A 22,031-nucleotide genomic window follows, 5' to 3' on the forward strand; every position below is an offset into this window, starting at 1 on the left:
AAATGATAGCGTCTTGTTCTCTTCTTTATGGTGAAAAGCTCTTTTGCCAAATGTAGTCCCCTCCCCTTCCAGGTGTGAAACAGAACTCTTGTCTCCCTGTTGATATAGCCAACCTCAGAGCCATCTGCTTATATACACCATTCAGGACCATGTTGTGAAATACATAGATCAGCCCAGTTAGGGGATGTGTCCAGAACTTTAGGTATTTGGAAGCCTTTCTAAGAGTACAGCTTGTCTCATAACTAACCAGAATCTGAAGATCTTTCTTGGTAGCAGCTGACATCTTCTAGTCATTCCTCCAAATGCAGTGGGGATAATGATGTGTGAATCCGAGATGTGTGACGGTTTCCTCTCCTTTCCTGCTGAGGGGGTAACTGAGGCACAGTCATCTACATTTCTTGCTTTTTTCTGTTCAACCCCTTTCAGTGTAAGAACTCCAACTTTTCAGACATTTGAACATCATATCAAGTCTTGCATGATTTAATGTCAAGGATGAGCTGTTTCAGGAGGGGTGTCACACTTATCTGCTGTCAATGTTACAAATTGCTTATAAATGATAGATTGGGAAGTTCACCTGAAATTCTGTCCAGAAAATGTAACACTGAGAGCTCTTAGCTGCAAGCAGCTTGCAAGGGGCTGACAAGCCAACACTGAATGCTGAGGAATATTAAAGTGTGCTACTTTTGTTTATGCTGCATTTAACTCTGTAGAGCTGTGTTACTGTGCCTGTCTAAAACACCTGATGGTCTAATAAAGAACTGAACGGTCAGTGGCAAGGCAGGAGAAAGGATAGGCAGGCCTGGCAGGCAGAGATAATATATAGAAGGAGAAATCTGGAAGAAAGATGAAGAAGTAGCCAGAGAAGGAAGAGGACTTCAGGGGCCAGCTACCCAGCCACCCAGCTACACAGCCCCAGAGGTCAAAAATAGACGGGATAAGTTAAGTAAAACTGGCTAGCAACAAGCCAAGCTAAGGCCAGACATTTATAATTAGAAATAAGTCTTCATGTGTGATTTATTTGGGAACTGGGTGGCGGGTCCCCCCCCCCAAAAAAAAAACAAAACCAAACAACAATTGAGTATTTGGCATTTTAAGAAATCATGAGCAGGAGATGGGGGGTAGGGATGTAGGAGAGGGCCTCAAGTCTGATGCTCCTTGGTCTATAGCTTCCTTTCAGGCTAAAGAAAGTGCCTCAGGCCCAGCCTCATCTACAGTGTCAACCATGTCCAGATGAGCAAAAAGTTTCCACCTTTTTGGGGCTGGAGACCTTTTCCCAGGAGTGATCTTGACTGACTAATTTCACTCCTGCCTTAGGATCAGAGTTGTGTCCCATGTTCATTCCAAAGCCAATCAATGATGAGAAGGAAATTAGCATGATTGCTTTAGGTCAACAGTATATCTGGTTACTAGAAGGGTGGCACCACTCCCTTGAAGGCACAGTAGTTTTTAAAAGATGATACCTGATGGAAATCAAGCTGCACTGAAGAAAAGAGTATGGTGAAGTGATATAAATGACAGGATACAGCCAAAGGTGTCTGCTACACAAGATCCGGGGAAGGAACACAAGGACCTTAAGTTGTAACATCACAAGGGCATGTCAAAGTTGATGGATATCTTCTCATAGGGTAGCAAAAGAAAGACAGAGTGATATATAGTTTCAGATGGCAACATTCAAAATTTATCTATTCTGGCATAATAAAAAAACATAGTTTTATTTAATGTTAGAAATTTCCAATTAGTACAAAAATAGAAATTGTCTTAATTTTTTTCATGTATGCAGCCAATTTGCTTTGTAAATTAGCCACTACAAGTTATTGGTGAAATTATTAAGGCCACTCCACGTAGTTAAAAGGGAGGTTTATTTAGTGGTGTAACTTACAAATGAAGGGATAGGTAGGTTTCAGGGTCTGGGAAAGGCGTGGCGCAGCCTGGTGGTGTTCTCTGGAGAACTCTGTTCGGTCTACCTCCGGCGTCCAGGGTCCAGGAACCAAGAGAGCCGGTGCATCCGGATCTCGGGTCTTCAGGGCCCTCTCTTGGCCCCACCTAGGCGTGACAGTTACCAAAGCCTCAGTGGGGGTTGGAACTTCCAGATCAAAGCTGAAATGGCTACCCACTACAACAAGTAACAACAGAAATTAACTGCTTAACAATCTTTGTGTCTAAAGTTCAAAACATTATCAGTGGAGAAAATTAATTAGTCAAAGTCATCTATATAAACTTTGTAATTTGTTTTCCTTTAAGTTTGATTTGACATTTAGATTAAACTCAGATTTGGGGGAAAATGTTTTTGATGCTACTTGGCATGCCTTTGAAATACATTATGTGTTGCTGCAGAATTTACACAATCAACATTTAGATGTCACCAGAGAGACATACATCCTTGCACTGTGACAGACATTAGCAGGCACTCCCAAAGCAGCAGCAGCTATTCACATTGAACTTCAAGAGGCAACCAAGGAAATGTCAAGAAGCATTGCATTTTTGGAAGTCGGAAGCACAGGCGACTCATGCTTTCCATTTTGAAGTTGCATTCAAGTGACCAGCGGCAGTCTTATGAGCAGGATTCCATATGTACAGAGAAGAGATGGAAGCCAGCGGCTTGCTCCATTCGTTATAAGCGTAGTGACCACCCGCTCACCTTTGGCCATCCTCATTAGATCACTCCCTTCTATTATTTAGTTTAAAAAAAATTGAACTGAATTTTGAACTTTGGTTTCATATGTGTGGAAGAGTCTCCTCTATCCTAGGGTGGTTTCCTCCTTGCTGTGGAACCTAACCAAGCACTTTGAACTTCTGGTCTTCCCACCCCCACCCCCTCAGTGCCGGGATTACACGCACGTGCCACCATGTAGGTAGGTTTATGCTGTTCTGCAGATTGAACAGCATGCAAAATAGGCAAGCATGCTACTTACTGAGCGGTGTTCCCCAGCTCTTAATGTTTTTATTGTGAAAAAAACCCAAACACACAGAACAGTAGAGAAAACAGCACACCTAACATCTGCGATTTGGAAGTCAAAGTGCTACCAAATCTGAAGCCACTCTGGGTGCTTACAGGATGTCACTGTGGACAGTTCTATACCTACTCTTACAGGATGGGACATGGTTACATAGACATACCTGCACACTTAGCAGGGATATGAGAGGCAGAGCTACATTTTCTTATTTAGATATGGGTGCATAATGGGTACACTATTTATATGTAAATATATCAAAATAAAAACAAGACTGGAGCCCTGGTGATCTGAGGCATTTCTTGTGCAGGTTTCCAGCCTGAGTCTTGAATCCTTGCCTGCCCACCCCCAGACACAGTAGTAAGGTCCTGACTGACTGCCTTGGCTCTGGCTTTTCACCGAAACAGCAGTTGTTCGTTGAAATATCATAAAGCAAGTTCAAGATATTCCTTTATTTTGCCCCAGCATGCTGCTTCTGTGTCCTTCAGTTTGGGGATTGCTTCTCCACTCATGTGGAGTACTGCATGTGGCTCATATGCACCTCTGCCTTTGAAATTTAGTTTTCACTTCAAGTTATAGAATTTGAATTATGTCTTTTAAAAGCTATAGGCTTTTTCTTTAAACACAATTACAACATAATTTAATTTAGTATTACCACTTACAAAAACAGTAAGCTTGTAAGGTTATGTGATAGTAAATCCATATATTCCAACTCCCCTACTTGATTAAAAATAATCACTTTTCTATAATTTTTTTCTTTGAAATAAAATTTGTTTTATGTGTCTTTATATCTCCCTTTGGTGTGTGATGTGTGTGTTGTGGTTTTGTATGTGTGTGTGTGTGTGTGTGTGTGTGTGTGTGTGTACATGCCCATGTGATACATACCAGAGCAGGACATTGGGTGTCTTCCTTTATGACTCTTTACCTCATTGCCTTGAGACAGGGTTTCTTGAACCGGAAGCTCAGGGTCGGCTGGCTGTCTGGCAGCAAGTTCTCAGGATCCGCCTGTCTTCCCCCCACATGCTGGTGTTACAGGTTTATGCGGCTGTGCAGCTGTGTGGCTGTGATGTGGAGCTGAGGAACTGAAGGTGGACCTTCATGCTTTGCAGTGCAGAAGCTCCTTGTCATTGAGCTATCTCCCCAGCTCTCCACAGTGTGATATGCATTTATTTATTTTGGTGCTGAGAAGTGAACTCAGGTCTTTGTACTCAAGCATTCTATCACTGCATTACAGCCTCAACCCTGAAATTTATTCAAATGTTTTGAGTTGGCATACATAATGACTTTCATTATGACCTTTTCATTCATGTATAGCATTGCAGTTTTTTCATATTGACTTCTCCCCTTGAAGTACATTTTTAAATTAAAAAAATGTATTATTGTATATATGTGTATGTGTGCATGCTGTGTGTGTGTTACTGCAGGCATGTGTGTGCCACAGTGCATATGTGGAGGTCATGTCATCACATTGTGGCATTAGTTCTTTTCTTTTGCATTTATGTGGTGTGTGTGTGTGTGTGTGTGTGTGTGTGTGTGTGTGTGTGCGCGTGCGCGTGTCCTAGGTTGTCAGTTTGCATAGCAAGCTCTTTACCCACAGAGCCATGTCACCTGCCCCACACTCGTGTCTTAATGTGAGTTGCCATCAAACACATATTGAAAGGTCATGACCAAGGACACGCACGAGTTTGGCTTAGGCAGTAAGGAGCTGACTTTACTAGTCAGGAGTTTCTTGTTTTCAATTTGCTTTTTTATTTATTCTTTGTGTCTTTCACATCATGCCTCCAGATCCCACCCATCTCCCTCTCCACCCCAAAATAAAACAAAATAAAATTTAAGAGAAAAAGAGAAAAAAAGAAAAGAAAAAGAAAAAAAGAAGAAGGAGAAAATATGGTCATGGAAGTTGCTGTGTGACCCAGTAAGTCACGCAGTAAACACCTTTATCTGTATATTTTACATGCAGGCATTTATCAAAAAGAATCATTGGTCTGATTTGAGGCCCCTGGTCTCTGCTGCACTATCGACACTGGGCCCTCACTGGGACTCTTCCTGGACATCTCCTTGCTGCCCTGTGTTGTGGAGATCCTGCAGCCCTGATTCCACAGGACTGACCCCTACACACACACACACACACACACACACACACACACACACACACACACAGATAGGTTGGATGTTGGGGTGGGCCAACACATAACCCTGGTTTTGGGCCTGGGTTCATGAAGGGTTGGTCAGTCCACCAGCTCTCCCCTGTCTTCAGTCAGGAGTTTCTATACATGCAAAAAAAAAAAAAAAAAAAAAAAAAGAAAAGAAAAAGAAAAGAAAAAGAAACAGTAACATCAAAACTTTGCTGGAGCGCTAGCTTCAGCCCTTGTAAGCACACACCGCTCCTAAGACAGCAGTTCTCAACCTTCCTAATGCTGTGACCCTTTAACACAGTTCCTCAATTTGTGGTGACCCCCAACCATAAGATTATTTTATTGCTCCTCAATAACTGTAGTTTTGCTGCTGTTATGAATCATAATATAAATATCTGTGTTTTCTGATTGTCTTAGGCAAACCCTGTGAGTCACGACCCACAGGTTGAGAAGAACTGTCCTAAGAGGATTCAAATTTAGTTTCTAATACCCACATGGAATCTCATAACTGCCTGTAACTCCAGCTCACTCAAGGGAATCCAGCACCCATTTCTGGCCTCCCAGGGACCACAACCACACGAGACACGAATTCACACACACACACACACACACACACACACACACACACCCCACATTCACATACATACACACTACATTCACACACACACACACACACACACACACACACACACACACACACACACACCATATTCACATAGGTGAAAAACATAGAATTAGTGCTGGAGAAACGGTTTGGTGGTTAAGAGCAATTTCTGCTCTTGCAGACAACCTGAGTTCTATTCCTAGCACCCATAGGGGCAGCTTACAGCCTTCACTAACTCCAGTTCCGGGAGATGGGAGATCCAAAGCCCTCTTCTGGACTGCTTGGGTAATGCATGCAAATGGTACGATTAAAGACACAAAGACCACACAGATTACAAATTAAAAAATTAATATTTAAGAAATGTTTATTTTTTCCCTGTGGAGACTGAAAAATACTTGATTTTTGTGTGTGTGAGAGTGTGGTTTTACAACCTCAGAGTTTTCTTACTTAATGAACACACAAGACATTTCCAGGGGCTAATTATCTATTTGTGCTTCTCTACAAAGTACATTTACAAAAAATACAGCCTCAAGTTTAAGACTCACCTTCAAACACAATGAGTTGGAAAGTATTGTCTCTGACTGAACATGAAGATGGCATGGCCGTGTGTGTAGGTGTGTCATTATGTGACTTATTGGCACTCTTTTCAGTTACCCCAAGTGAACACACTAGAAATAACACCAAGAAATGAAGTTTTCTTAGGCAACTAAGTTTTTAAAGATCCACTGAAAATTTAGTATTGAGACTTGTTGGGGAATATCTTTTTGTACATTGTGAAAACTTGTCACTAAGATTGGTTTAAAGAAAGCTAAGGGGCTGGAGAGATGGCTCAGAGGTTAAGAGCACTGGCAGCTCTTCCCGAGGTCCTGAGTTCAATTCCCAGCAACCACATGGTGGCTCACAACCATCTGTAATTTGATCTGGTGCCCTCTTCTGGTGTGTAGGCAGAATACTGTATACATAATAAATAAATAAATCTTTAAAAAAAAAAAAAAGAAAGCTAAATATCCAATAGCTAGGCAGGACTTTCGGGGCAGAGATGATGCTGGGAAGAAGGGCAGAGATGCAGGAGTCGCCAGTCAGATGGAGAGGAAGCAGGATGGGGAGTACAGAGTAAAGGTAACCAGGCCACTTAAAAGAACGTAGATTAAAAGTTATGAGTTAATTTAAGGTATAAGAACTAGTTAGGAGCAAGTTTAAGCCATTGGCCGAGCTTTCATAATTAATAAGAAGTCTCCATGTGGTTATTTAGGTGCTAGCTGGTGGGATGGAAAAAAAAAACACCTATAAATGGCGCCCAACATCTGGCCACATATATCTACATAAGACCTGAGAAAGCTTTAAAAAAGATTCTAAACACACAAAGACAGAGCCAAACACTGCTTCCTACTCTTGTGTCTCTCATGTAGCCGTGGTTCAGAGACACATCTCCCAGCAGCTGCCTGTGTGCTTGAGTGGCCAATATGCCATGAACTAAGCCACATGGTGGGTTTAAGGTTTTGCTCATGCAGACAGAAAAGGTTACAGACACACAGTAAAACAGGTTCAGATGAAAATAAACAAACAAACAATAACAAAAACAACCTGCTAAATGGGTAACAGTGTGTTTGACAATGTGTGTGGCCTTAAGGAAAAAACATGGGTATAGAGAGTCATAGAAAAAATAAATAGTTTAAAAATAATAAAGTAAAGAAAGAATAAAGTAATTAAAAAAAAATAAGCCATGTACGGATGGAAAATACATAGGGAGTCTGGATCCTATATGTTGTCTTGTTAACTTTGAATTTTTTAAATGTGAATATACAAAAAACAATAGCTGCTGAGAAACATTAGATTGTAGAATCTGCTAAATTAAGCCAACCTATATATTTTTAAAATGTCTTAACTTCAAAATCGAAGTTGGACAATATGTTGTGTTGGGGGAAAGATTATGCTTTTGTTTTCACAGGAAATGAAAGGCTGTGGATTCCTTCCAGATTAATAGAGATAAGATTTGGCCAGGGGAGACCTCCTGAGTATCTTGGTTATAGACATGGGGGAGGAAGCCAAAAAAGACTACAGGACAGGTGATATGTAAGCTGATCCTTTGACACAGAAATAGCTCTGAGACTGGATGACACATGATAAATTTTGTTGGCTACAGAGTCCTCATGATTTCTTATTACATGCCATCCTTTAATATGGCATGGATTGAGATTTATATTACAATTTGATTATAGAGTCCAAACAGACTTATAAAGTTGACAAATGGCTTTTACCTGCTCAAATGTAAAATAAAAAATCATCTTTAACTGACTTGTGCACATTGCCCATTCCATACTTGTGTTGATGTAGATATGTATGTTACCTTTGAAAGTGTATGTGTTTTCAGAGCAAGGAGACCAAACACCAATGAAAATGGGTAGCCTAGGTGATCCAGCAGCTCAGAGTGCCTCTGTTGCAGTTTCCTCAGAGTTCTGCATCCAGAACAGCTTCAAGACCAATGGTTGAGATGGTCCAGCCTCACAGACTACTCCAGCCAGGACTTTAGGTAAGTCTTGCACTTCCTCATTGCACAGAAACTAGACAACAAATAACACAACTAACTCTCCCAGGACTCAACCATTATCCCAATTTTCTCAGGGACCCCTAAAGATGCCAGAACCCACAGAAAACAGCAAGCAGTCTGGAGAACACAATACCCACATTCCCAAGAGGTAGGATGAATGGCTTTTGGTCATTTAATGGGTTATAGACATTTGTCATCATTTAGGAGGGTTGGTTACAAGTTGTTATTGGTCATGGTCAGTAAAAAAGCTAAAAAAGGAGTTAGATTCAAGGATCTCTTTCTGAAGGATAAAAGGGGATAATAGTATAAAAATGATGAGATAAAAGGGTAGATTGTTGAGTCTACTTTTGAACAACCACTAGTCTCAGATATTTTACATTGGTATGGATTTTTGTATATTGATACAAATTTAAGGTTATTTTTGTTATACTATATATGTTTCTATTCTTGTTTAAGGTATTGTACCTATGCAGCTAATTTTAAAAGGTTATGTAAAGTTTTAGTCTTTGAAAGCTATTTAGGATAATAAATACAGGTTAATAGTCTATCAAACTTATAGCCATGTTAGATATGTTTTCAAGGTCATACAGAGATATATTTTACATAGATAGGTGATCTTCAAACACTTCAAAGATCTACAGAATATGACATTTAAAATGTTTTAATAACATAAGGCTTTTCACGACAGTGAGACATGTCTGCTACTGGCAGCATCGATTCACTTCAAAGAAGGATGATGGGCATCAAAGAACCTCTGTATGGAGTTTTCTTTCTTTATGGCAAAAACTAGCCATTTGGGCAAGAAACTGCCCTTGTCTCAACTGCTGATAGTATGCTGTCCAAACCAGACCAGCAAGACACAAAGAAAAGTTACGCTGAACTTTGCTAAGACAGGGTAGAACAGTCCTTCAAAAATTCCTGCTTCACAGAAAAGTCTGTCAGATATTCTAGGCCTGTAGGCCAAAGACGGATGTCCCAACATTGCAGAGGAAACTTGAGTAACTGTCCAGGCAGCCAGATATTTCTGTCATTTTTTTTTTTTTTTCAGTTTTGGAAGTTGCTTGCTCTGCCCTTCCTGTTTACTAAGGCAATATTATATCCTTCTGGGGTCTTTGATGGAGTTGAAGACTAGATAGTCATAGTTACAGTTTTCCTTAGTTAAGATAGAAGGTGAAGTAGGTACAGAGCTCTGTACTCATCAAGATAAAATAAATAATTGAGTATTTTCTCTAAATATGCCAAATACAAATGGACTGGACATTGTAAATGTAATTTTTACCTGCTAATTGCTCTTATTGTTTATCGTTTTATCATGTTAGAGTTAAGATCTTTCCTTTTTATAGACAAAAGGAGAAATATTGTGGAATAATCTTTTTATACACTGTGAAGATTTGTCACTTGGATTGATTTCATAAAAAGCTGAACAGCCAATAGCTAGCTAGGATTTTGGGGACAGAGAGGATGCTGGGAAGATGAAGGGCAGAGATGCAAGGAGTTGCCAGTCAGCCAGAGGAAGCAGGATAGGGAGTACAGAGTAAAGGTAACCATGCCACTTAAAAGAACATAGATTAAAAGATATGGGCTTTTAAGTTTTAAGAACTAGTTAGGAGCAAGCCTAAGCTATTGGATGAGCTTTAATAACTAATAAATAAGAAGTCTTTGTGTGGTTTTTTGGGAGCTAGTAGGATAGGACCAAAAAAATCCACCTACAGAGACTCCTGCCAGAGAGGTGGGTAGGCTGACTGCAGATCTGCTCCTCTTCCTCTGTTCCTCCAGATACAATCCTCCAGTCTCACCCCACATCTGCAACAAACAAAAGAACAGCTGCTGCAGCCTTCCCTCCCCCTGCCCCCCATTCTCTGTGAATCCCACAGATCTTCCCTCCTAACATCCCTCCCCCAGCTTGTTGCTTTATCACAGCCCTAATCTCAGCAGGTATGCCCTGCTAACCCACAAGCCACTCCTGACAGGGGAGGAAGAGACTGACTGCAGACCTTCACCCCCCTTTCTGCTTCTCCAGATACAATCCCCCTAGCAGAACACCTGCTGTAGCCTCTCTTTCCTCACAGACCCCATCCCCAATTGATCAGAGTGATCATCTCCTCCAACATTCCTTCCTCCAACACATGCCTTTATCCAAGCCTCTGACACCAGCAGACATTCCCTGGGAACACACCAGCTAAGCAGGACAGAGAAACAGATGCCTAGATGCCAATGTAAAAACACAATAACAGCCGGGCGGTGGTGGCGCACACCTTTAATCCCAGCACTTGGGAGGCAGAGCCAGGCGGATCTCTGTGAGTTCGAGGCCAGCTTGGGCTACCAAGTGAGTTCCAGGACAGGCGCAAAACTACACAGAGAAACCCTGTCTTGAAAAACCAAAAAAAAAAAAAAACAAAAAAAAACACAATAACAACCAGGACAAAATGTTACCACTAGAGCCCAGCAACCCTATACCACAGCAGGCCCTGAATATTCTAACACAGCCAAAGCATAGGAAAAAGACCTTAAAACAGCCTGTGTAAAAAAAATGATAGAGGTCCTTAAAGAGGAAATGAATAAATTCCTTTAAGAAATCCAGACAAATGCCGGGCGGTGGTGGCACACGCCTTTAATCCCAGCACTCCGGAGGCAGAGGCAGGCGGATCTCTGTGAGTTCAAGGCCAGCCTGGTCTACAGAGCAAGATCCAGGAAAGACGCAAAGCTACACAGAGAAACCCTGTCTTGAAAAACTAAAAAAAAAGAAAGAAAGAAAGAAAGAAAGAAAGAAAGAAAGAAAGAAAGAAAGAAAGAAAGAAAGAAGGAAGAAAGGAAGAAAGAAAGAAAGAAAGAAAGAATGAAAGAAAAAAGAAATCAAAAAAAAACACATACAAACAGTGGAGGGAAATGAATGAAACTGCTCAAGACCTGAAAACAGAAATAGAATCAATAAAGAAAACCCAAACTGAGGGAATTCTGGAAATGAAAAATTTAGGAATTCAAACAGATGCAAGCTACACCAACAGAATATAAGAAATGGAAGAGAATCTCAGGCATTGAAGATACAAAAGAAGAAATGGATACATTGACCAAAGAAAATATTAAGTCTAAAAACTCCTAACATAAAACATCCAGGAAATCTGGGACACTATGAAAAGACTAAATCTAAAAATAATAGGAACAGAGGAAAACTTTCAATCACCAAAGATTTAGGAAAATAAGACATTCCAAAATAAAACCAAATTTAAGCAATACTTATCTATAAATCTAGCCCTATAGAAAGTACTAGAAGGAAAACTCCAACTGAAAGAGGTTAACTACAACCATGAAAACACAGAAAATAATCTCATACAAGAAAAATCAACAGAAGGGAAACACACACACACACACACACACACACACACACACACACACCCCACTACCACCACCACCGTCAACATCAACAAAATAACAGGAATCAATAATCATTGGTCATTAATATCTCTCAACATCAATGGTCTTTTTTTTTGTCTTTTGTTGTTGTTTTTGTTTTTGTTTTTCTGGAGCTGAGGACCTAACCCAGGGCCTTGCACTTGCTAGGCAAGTGCTCTACCACTGAGCTAAGTCCCCAACACCAACATCAATGGTCTTAATTTCCCAATAAAAAGACAGATGCAAAAACAGGATTCATCCTTCTGTTGTATCCAAAAAACACACCTCAACATCAAGGATAGACATCATCTCAGGGTAAAGGGTTGGAAAAAGATGTTCCAAACAGATAGAACTAAGTGGCAAGCTGGCATAGCCATTTTAATATCTAACAAAGTAGATTTCAAACCAAAACTAATCAGAAGAGATAGGGAAGGATACTACATACTCATCAAAGAAAAAATCCACCAAGAGGACATTCCAATTCTTAACATCTATGGCCCAAACACAAGGACAACCAACTCATAAAAGAAGCATGACTATAGCTTGTAGGCCAAAGTTTCTGTCTGTCCTGCCAGCAGCTCCCAAATAAACACAGTGAGGCTCATATTAATTATAAATGCTTGGATAATAGCTCAGGCTTATTACTAACTAGCTCTTATAACCTAAATTAACCAATTTCTATTAATCTATGTGCTGCCTTGAGGCTCGTGGCATTTATCTCTCTGGCATTTTTTGCTTACTTTCTGTCTGTCTGGTGACTCCTCTCACTCTGCCCTCCTTCTCCCCAGAGTCTTCTGTGTCGGCTGTTCCTCCTATACTTCCTGTCTATCTACTGCCCAGTCAGTTTTTTATTAAACCAATCTGAGTGACAAATCTTCACAGTGTACAAAAGGATTATTCCACAGCAATAGCTTAAATCATATTTTGATCCTAACACACTGATAGTGCGAGACTTCAATACCCCACTCTCATCAATAGACAGGTCATCTAGACAAAACACTAAACAGAGAAATGCTGGAGCTAACAGACATTATAAAATAAATGGACCTAACAGATATCTGCACAACATTTCATCCAAACACAAAAGAAAATACCTTCTTCTCTGTAGACTATGGAACTTTCTCTAAACTTGATGACTTACCCAGTCTCAACAGATACAAGAAAATTGAAATAACTCCCTGCATCCTATCAGAGCTTCACAGATTAAAGCTGGATTTCAACAACAACAGAAACAAAAGAAAGCAAAGCTTACAAACTCATGGAAACTGAACAACTCACTACTGAATGAAAAATAGATCAAGACAGAAATTAAGAAAGAAATTAAAGAATTTCTAGAATTGAATGAAAATAAATACACAACAGACCCAAACTTACAGGACACAATGAAGGTGGTTCTTAGAGGCAAGTCCTACATAAAAAAAATGAAAACAAACAAACAAAAAACTGGAGAGACCTCATTCTAGCAACTTAACAGCACACCTGAAAGCTCTAGAACAAAAAGAAGAAATCACACCCCCAAAAGTGGCAAGAAATAATTAAACTCAGAGCTGAAATCAATAAAATAGAAACAAAGAAGACAGTACAAAGAATCAATAAAACAAAGAGTTGTTTCTTTGAGAAAAATCAATAAGATTGACAAACCATTATCCAAGTTAGCTATAAGGCATAGAAAGAATATCCAAATATCCAAAATCAGAAATGAAAAGGGGGAGACAGCAGAAATCAAGGAAATACAGAGAATCATAAGGACATACTTTAGAAACCTGTACTCCACCAAATTTGAAAATCTAAAAGAAATGGATAATTATCTTGATAGGTACCACTTATTACAGTTAAGTCAAGATCAGATAAACAATTTAAATATACCTATAACCCCTAAGGAAATAGAAACAGTCTTTAAAAGTCTCCCAAACAACAACAACAACAAAAAATCCCAGGGCCAGATAGTTTGAACAAAAAATTCTACCAGACTTACAAAGAAGAGTTAATGCCAATACTCCTCAAATTATTCCACAAAATAGAAACAGATAGACCATTGCCCAGTTCATTTTGTGAGGTCATATTCACCCTGATACCCAAACCACATAAAAACCAAAGAAAAAGAATTACAGACCAATTTCCCTTATGAACATAAATGCAAAAATATTCAATAAAATATTTGCAAAGCAAATCCAAGAACCCATCAAAAAGGACATCCACCATGATCAAGTAAGCTTCATCCCAGAGATGAAGGGATGGTTCAACATATGAAAACCTGTCAATGTAATCCATCATATAAACAAACTGAAAGACAAAAACACAATCACCTCATTAGATGCTGAAAAGGCCTTTGACAAAAATCCAACAATCCTTTATGATAAAAGTACTGGAGAGATTAAGGATTCCAAGGACATACCTAAACATACTAAAGGCAGTTTACAGAAAGCTGATAGCCAATATCAAATTAAATGGAGAGAAACAAAATGCAATTCCACTAAAATCAGGAACAAGAAACAGTTATTCACTCTCTCCATATCTATTCAACTTAGAACTTGAAGCCTTAGAGCAGCAACTGAAGGAGATCAAGGGGATACAAACTAGAAAGGAATAAGTTAAAGTATCTCTATTTGCAGATATGATAGTACACATAAGTGAGCATAAAAATTCCACATGGTAACTCCTACAGCCAATAAACACATTCAACAAAGTAGCTGAATACAAGATTAACTCACAAATATCCATAGCTTTCCTATATACAAATTACAAATGGACTGAGAAAGATATCAGGAAAATGACACCCTTGACAATACCCTCAAATAATATAAAATATCTTAGGATAACTCCTATCAAGAAAGTGAAAAATCTCTATGATAAAAACTTTAGACATTGCAGAGAGAAATGGAAGAAGATATCAGAAGATGGAAAGATCTCCCATGCTCATGGACCCATAGGATTAATATAGTAAAAATGGCTATCCTACCAAAAGCAATATATAACTTCAAAGCATTCCTCATCAAAATTCCAACACAATTCTTCATAGATCTTTAAAAGACAATTTTCAGTTTCATATGAAAACACAAAAACCTCAGGAGAGCTAAAACAATTCAGAATAATAAAAGAACTACTGGCGGTATTACTGTCTCTGATTTCAAACTGTACTTCAGAGCTATAGTAACAAAAACAGCATGGTATTGGCACAAAAATGGACACATTGCTCAATGAAATAAACTGAAGACCCAGGCATAAATCCACATACCTGTGGACACCTGATTTTTGAAAAAGCCAGAAATACACACTAGGAAAAGGACAGCATCTTCAACAAATTATGCTGGTCAAATTGGATGACTACATATAGAAGAATGCAAATAGATCCATACTTATTACCCTGTACAGAACTCAAGTCCAAATGGATCAAAGACCTCAATGTAAAATCAGACACACTGAGCCTAATAGAAGAGAAAGTGGGGGATAGTCTTGAACACATTGGCACAGGAGAAGACTTTTGGAAGAGAATACTGTTAGTGGAGGCACTAAGATCTACAATTAATAAATGGGACTTCATGAAACTGAAAAGCTTTTGTAAGGCAAAGGACATCATCATTCAGTCAAAGTGGTAGGCTACAGAATGGGAAAATATTTTTACCAACTCTACATCTGATAGAGGACTAATATCCAAAATATATAAAGAATTCAAGAAACTAGGTATCAAAAACAAATAATCCATTCAAAAATGGGGCACAGATCTAAACAGAATTCTCAATAGAGGGAACTCAAATGACTGAGAAACATTTAAAGAAATGTTCAGGTATAGAGGAAGGGACTAAGAGGGAAACATGGGTTTCCCTCAAAGAGGGAAATAGAATAGATTTTCTGGGTGGACTGGAGGCAGGGGAGGGCAGAGCTGGCTGATGGGGGGCGGAGTATGGGGAGAGATAGTTCGAATTGAGGGGCATTTGAGGGATAGTATGGAAACCAGTGCAGTGGAGACTTCCTAAAATATATGAAGGTGATCCTAATTAAGTCTCCAAATAATGGGCGAGACAGTACTGACTGACCATCTCTTGTCACAAAAAGAAGTGTCCAGTACCGGGACTGGGTTATATCCAATTGAGTTGTTGGCCAAAGGGGTCCCATGGAAATTTCCAAACAATCCAGGCTGTTACCAAGTCAAAAAGTTGCTCTCCACAAACTGACTGTAAGCACCCATTGCCGAAGACAATACCCACACAACTCATTGAACATGGAAAGGTTGAGCTGTTGCCTGCATAGAACCTTCACCCCTACATTCTAGTGTCTTTGGTGTGGGAAAGTACTTTGCAGGCTACCGAAAAAGAAATGTAAACACCAACCCAGACACAAACCGTTTGATTACAATGCTGTCCTGTCTGCAAAATCTGCTAGGGCTATGGTGGCACAAAGCTTGTGAGAGTAACCAACCAATGTCTGTTTGACTTAAGGCCCATTCCACAAGAGAGTCAGAGACTAGATAGCCCAGAGACTAGGGCAAAACCACATACTACTAGTCTAAAAAGGAAAAAAAGAGTAATGTTAAAATGACAATGATATTATGCTATGCTGTACTCTTAGATGAGTGCTTTATTCAGTCATTATCAGAGAAGCTTCCTCTTTCAGCAGATGGAACAAATACAGAGACCCACAAGTCAGACATCACACACACACACACACACACACACACACACACACACACACACACACACACACACAGTGGGAGGGGACCTTAGAATACATAGTTCTAAATGGGATGTCTTCATCAACTCCCTCCCCGCCAAGCTCAGAGAACCCTGCAGAAGAGGAGGTGGAAAGAGTGTGAGAGCCAGACTGGAGGGAGGACACTGGAGACCAAGTCTCTCCAAGTCACCTGAGCAAAGCTAATATGAAGCCACAGACACTGAGGCAGAAGCACAGGGCTGACGTGGAGTGCATCAGGTCCTGTGCCTATACATTACAGCTTTCAGCTGAGCACTTGAATAACGCTGAGGAGTGTGAGAACAAGTGAGTCTCTGATTCTTGTGCCTTTTCTTGGACTCCTTTCATTTTTGTTGATTTTTCCATGTCCAACTTCTACATGATGGTTTTTGTTTTATCTTATATTTTATTTTGTCATGCTTGGCTGTTCTCTCTTAGAAGCCTGTTCTTTTCGAAAGAAAGAAAGAAAGAAAGAAAGAAAGAAAGAAAGAAAGAAAGAAAGAAAGAAAGAAAGAAAGAAAGAAAGAAAGAAAGAAAGAAAGAAAGAAAGAAAAAGAAAGAAAGAAAGGGAGTGGATCCAGAGAGGAGGGGGAACTGGGAGGAGTAGAGGAAGGGGAAATTAATCAGGATATATATTGTATGAGAAAAGAATCTATTTTCAATAAAGGGGAGAAATCTAAGTTTTAAAAACTGATTCTGCTGAGCATTAGAGTTTCCAGCGGTGGGAATAAAAGGCATGCAAGCTCTGGAAAAAAAGAAAAAAAAAGAAAACTTGGAGTTGCTCCTTTCTAGGCACAAGCTTTTTGTATTTGCTGCTCCATTTGCCAAAAATAATTTCCTCCTCCACTGCCAACTCTCCTGGTTTTTCCTTTTCTTCTTTTAAATTCAATCTCTTCTTTCTTAACGTTTTTTTCTTTTGGGCTAGGATTTCGCATCGTACCCAGGCTGACCTGGACCTCAGGGTTATCCTTCTGCCTCAGCTTCCCAATGGTAAGGAGTGCAGGCATGAGCCACTACCTCCAGATTTCAATCTTCTTTCTTAGCAAAACCTTCTTTGACCTCCATAAGTTACATTCCTCCACTATACTCTAAGCCACCAACATATATATTGCTTCTTCTCATATATTCATTACCTATAATAAAGTTTAATTCATAAATTAGACAAAAGGAGGCTGACAAAATGTAATAACAAAGTAAGCCATAATAGGATATAATAAAGGTTGTGAAATGTCTGTTTGTACCGTATTCCACCTTGTGATGAAGTGAGATGTTATACTTCACACATGAGGTACCATGAGGTAAATGGTGTGGCATGCTGACCATGTCTGTAAATGGTGTGGGCATGCTGACCATATCTGTAAATGGTGTGGGCATGCTGACCATATCTGTAAATGGCGTGGGCATGCTATGTCTGTAAATGGTGTGGGCATGCTGACCATGTCTGTAAATGGCGTGGGCATGCTATGTCTGTAAATGGTGTGGGCATGCTGACCATGTCTGTAAATGGCGTGGGCATGCTATGTCTGTAAATGGTGTGGGCATGCTGACCATGTCTGTAAATGGTGTGGGCATGCTGACCATATCTGTAAATGGCATGGGCATGCTATGTCTGTATATGGTGTGGGCACGCTGACCATGTCTGTAAATGGCGTGGGCACGCTGACCATATCTGTAAATGGCGTGGGCATGCTGACCATGTCTGTAAATGGCGTGGGCATGCTGACCATGTCTGTAAATGGCGTGGGCATGCTGACCGTGTCTGTAAATGGCGTGGGCATGCTGACCGTGTCTGTAAATGGCGTGGGCATGCTGACCGTGTCTGTAAATGGCGTGGGCATGCTGACCGTGTCTGTAAATGGCGTGGGCATGCTGACTATGTCTGTAAATGGTGTGGGCATGCTGACCATATCTGTAAATGGCGTGGGCATGCTATGTCTGCATATGGTGTGGGCATGCTGACCATGTCTGTAAATGGCGTGGGCATGCTGACCATATCTGTAAATGGCATGGGCATGCTGACCATGTCTGTAAATGGCGTGGACATGCTGACCGTGTCTGTAAATGGCGTGGGCATGCTGACTATGTCTGTAAATGGTGTGGGCATGCTGACCATGTTTGGCTATGCTGTAAGGAACACCTGCATATCACACTGCAATGACATGTCAGTCATCTCACAACCAAACAGGTTCCTACATAGTACATACCATTGTGGATATTCTGGACATGGGGATGATTGACATCTCAGGTAGAATGAAATGAGGTGATATGAGATTTCAATATTCTCTTCAAAATAGCAAATCATTAAAACTATAAATTGTTTGTTTCTAGGGTAGTGGTTCTCAACTTTCCTAATGCTGTGACCTGACCCCCAACCATAAAATTATTTTCATTGCTACTTCATAACTGTAATTTTGCTACTGCTATGAATCATAATGTAAACATCTGTGTTTTTTAATGGTCTTAGGTGACCCCTGTGGAAGGGTTGTTCAGCCCCAGGTGGGTCATGACCCACAGGTTAAGAACAAATGTTCTAGAGCTTTTCATGTAATAGCTCTTGACTGTTGTCCAGTGAAATTATGGAAAATAGAACTACAGGTGTCTGGGAACTACTGTGCTACACAGTTATCCTTCAAAGGGGCGGTACCTACCTGTACTCGTCCCAGGAGCATATGAAAGGCCATTTCCCCATCTACTTAGCAATGCTTGATGCTACACTTTGTTCATTTTTCTTAATGTGATGGGGAAAATGATATCTGGAGCTCATTTCCACTTTCCAGGATGTTTCCAAGATTCAGCACCCTTTCTCACCTTGTTTGGCTGCTGGGGCATCTTCTGTGTGTTTTTGTGTGGATCGGTACACATAACCATATGCGTGTGCACGTGCAGGCCAGAGGACAATCCTGGTGTCATTCTTCAGGAGTTTTCCTCCTTGTCTTTTCAGATGCGAGCTCTCGCTGGCTTTGAACTCACCAAGTAGGCTAGGCTGAGTAGCTCCAAGTAGATCTACCTGTCCCTCACCAGTGCTCTGATTTACAAGCAAACCCCACCACACCTGAATTTTGATTTATGTGGTGGGAATCAAACTCAGATCCTCAGCGGCCTAGAGCAGGCCCTTTACTAGTGGATCCAGGTCCTCAGCGGCCATACAGCAGGCCCTTTACTGGCAGATCCAGATCCTCAGCGGCCATACAGCAGGCCCTTTACTGGCGGATCCAGGTCCTCAGCGGCCATACAGCAGGTCCTTTACTGGCGGATCCAGGTCCTCAGCGGCCATACAGCAGGCCCTTTACTGGCGGATCCAGGTCCTCAGCGGCCATACAGCAGGCCCTTTACTGGCGGATCCAGGTCCTCAGCGGCCATACAGCAGGCCCTTTACTGGCGGATCCAGGTCCTCAGCGGCCATACAGCAGGCCCTTTACTAGTGGATCCAGGTCCTCAGCGGCCATACAGCAGGCCCTTTACTGGCGGATCCAGATCCTCAGCTTCTGCTGTTCTTTGTTGGGGTCCAGCTCACCCGCTTCTTGCTTGGGCTGGACCATTGCTGTAACTTCTTGGTTCTCACTCCTTTTGGCTCTCTAATATTTCTCTTCAGTTTTTTTCCTGTGTAATCTATCTAAAATATAGTTAGTGAGGACCTTTAGTATGCTAGACAGTGGAGGGGCCGGTACAGCGGTAACACAATGGAGTCTTCCCGATCGCGGAGCTTGAGATTCAGAAGGAGAAACAGATGATGTAGTGTAAATGGGCACACACTAGAGTGCCATGCAGTGTGAACACACTGCAGGGAAGGTGACAGCATTCTAGGGTAGAAGGTTGGGGTGCTTCAGAGGAGGCCATCAAAGAAGACCTGCACTAACTGGAGACCTGAGGGGAGGCCGGCATAAAGCGGAAGAGCAGGGCCTGCTGTGCAGCAGAATTAGCACTCACAATGCTGCCAAGATAAGGAGGGAGGCATGGGAAGAAGGCAGCTGTGGCTAGAGCTCAGAGGTCAAGGTGCAGAGTGGTGGGAAACCACGGGGTGGGGGGTGATTCAGGGTGCCTACTTCAGTTGATAGAGACTAAGGGGACATGACTTGAGCTCCAGCTTGGCGGTGTTAACTTGAGACGTTTACTAGGTTGCTATGAGTTAAGTAGACACTGAGCTCATGGGGAAAATGAGAAGGCAGATATTCTGGGGAGGCGTTCCCCTCCACAACTAGATGAAAACTATGACTAGATGCCATTACTAAAAACATCGGGTAGAAAGGAGTAGCGTCAAAAGCTGAGCTGTGATGTGCTGGGACATTTAGGAGGCGTTAGGCTGAGGAAATGTCCAGGTTCCAGAAGTCCATGAAGAGACATCTCAACAAGGAGGAGTGGCTCTGGAGATGCTGCCGAGGAACGGAGAAAAAGGAGTGATTAGGATGGACACTAGTGAGGAAGACCACATTTTGGTGGCCTCCATTGGAGCCTGTCAGCGGAGATAGAAAGAGGAAGAAGTAGAGTCCCCATTTGTTAAAGTCAGGGTCAGAGGAGGATGTCAGTGTCACTACCGGCCACTTTGAAACGGGAAGTCTCTCGGCCACTTTTCACTCTTCATGAATGTTTCATGCAGGGTTTTCCTCTTTTCTTTCCCAGCTTCCTTCTTCCCCAACCCACTCATACCTGTTTTCCAGGCTGAGTTGGAACTCTTGCTGGCCTGCCTGCCTGCCTACCTTCCAAATAGGCATGCCAGACAGTCTTACTATGTAGCTCAGGCTAGGCTTAAATTTCTGATCTTCCTGCCTCATCCTCTTCCTGCTAGGATTAAGGTGTGCACTATCATGCCTGGCTTTTTTATTCTAATTTTGGGGGGTTGGTTGTTTTGATAGTATTTTTTTTTTTTTTTTTTTTTTTTTTTTTGGTTTTTCGAGACAGGGTTTCTCTGTGTAGCTTTGTGCCTTTCCTGGAACTCACTTGGTAGCCCAGGCTGGCCTCGAACTCACAGAGATAGTATGTTTTATTTGTGTATGTAGATGACTCTGCTCATGTGAAGCAAGTATATTGTTTATCTCCATTTATAGTGCTAGTTCATTCTGGATCTAAATATTCATTATTTGTTTAATTGAATTTTCAGTTATTTTAAAGGACATGGTACAAAGAATTTCAGATTTTGACAAACAGGTAAAGAAGCACATAAGGTCTATTAGATGAGTAATCATTTACCCCCATTAATGTAAAAATTTTGAACCATTTTTCATGACATCACATTGACAGTAGCTGCCTTTTGTCAGGGCACTCTAAGGACTTGGTATGTTTGTTAAAGGGAGAAAAACAAAACAAAAACAACAACAACAACAAAATCAAAAACAACAGCTAGGGTTGGGGAGATGACTCAGTGGATAAAAGCACTTGTGAGCATGAGGGCCTGAGTTTGAACCCCCAGCACTCATATGAAAGCTATACATGGCTATGCATGACCATGATCTCAGCAGTGGGGCTAGTCAAAGAGGTGGACCCAGGTAGCCTACCAAAACAGCAGATCTCTGATTCAGTGAGAGACCCCATCTCAAGGCAGGAAGGCAGTGACAGAGGAAGATGCTGACTTCCTGACACCTGTACACTCATATGCATGTACCATCTACACACTTGTGCACTCACATGTATGCACCATCTACACACCTGTACACTCACATGCATGCACCATCTACACACCTGTACACTCACATACATGCACCATCTACACACCTATACACTTA

At 41.1% G+C, this 22,031-nt stretch overlaps 1 long non-coding RNA gene across 2 annotated transcripts; it reads right to left on the reverse strand.

The window, feature by feature from the left end:
• Positions 1-1,817: 1,817 nt before the first annotated feature.
• LOC128107767 (uncharacterized) lies at positions 1,818-20,597 on the reverse strand. Of its 2 annotated transcripts, none has more exons than XR_008217210.1 (3): positions 19,123-20,597; positions 9,949-10,041; positions 1,818-2,043 (listed from the first exon to the last, which is right to left on the reverse strand). It is a non-coding gene; the product is annotated as an uncharacterized LOC128107767 (long non-coding RNA). The 2 variants fall into 2 exon arrangements; XR_008217209.1 differs by lacking the exon at positions 1,818-2,043 and adding an exon at positions 5,764-8,251.
• Between the last annotated feature and the right edge of the window lie 1,434 nt (positions 20,598-22,031).

This window comes from Peromyscus californicus, unplaced genomic scaffold (assembly GCF_007827085.1).
Source record: "Peromyscus californicus insignis strain IS unplaced genomic scaffold, ASM782708v3 Scaffold_12__1_contigs__length_115047231, whole genome shotgun sequence".
NCBI classification, from domain to species: Eukaryota; Metazoa; Chordata; class Mammalia; order Rodentia; family Cricetidae; genus Peromyscus; species Peromyscus californicus.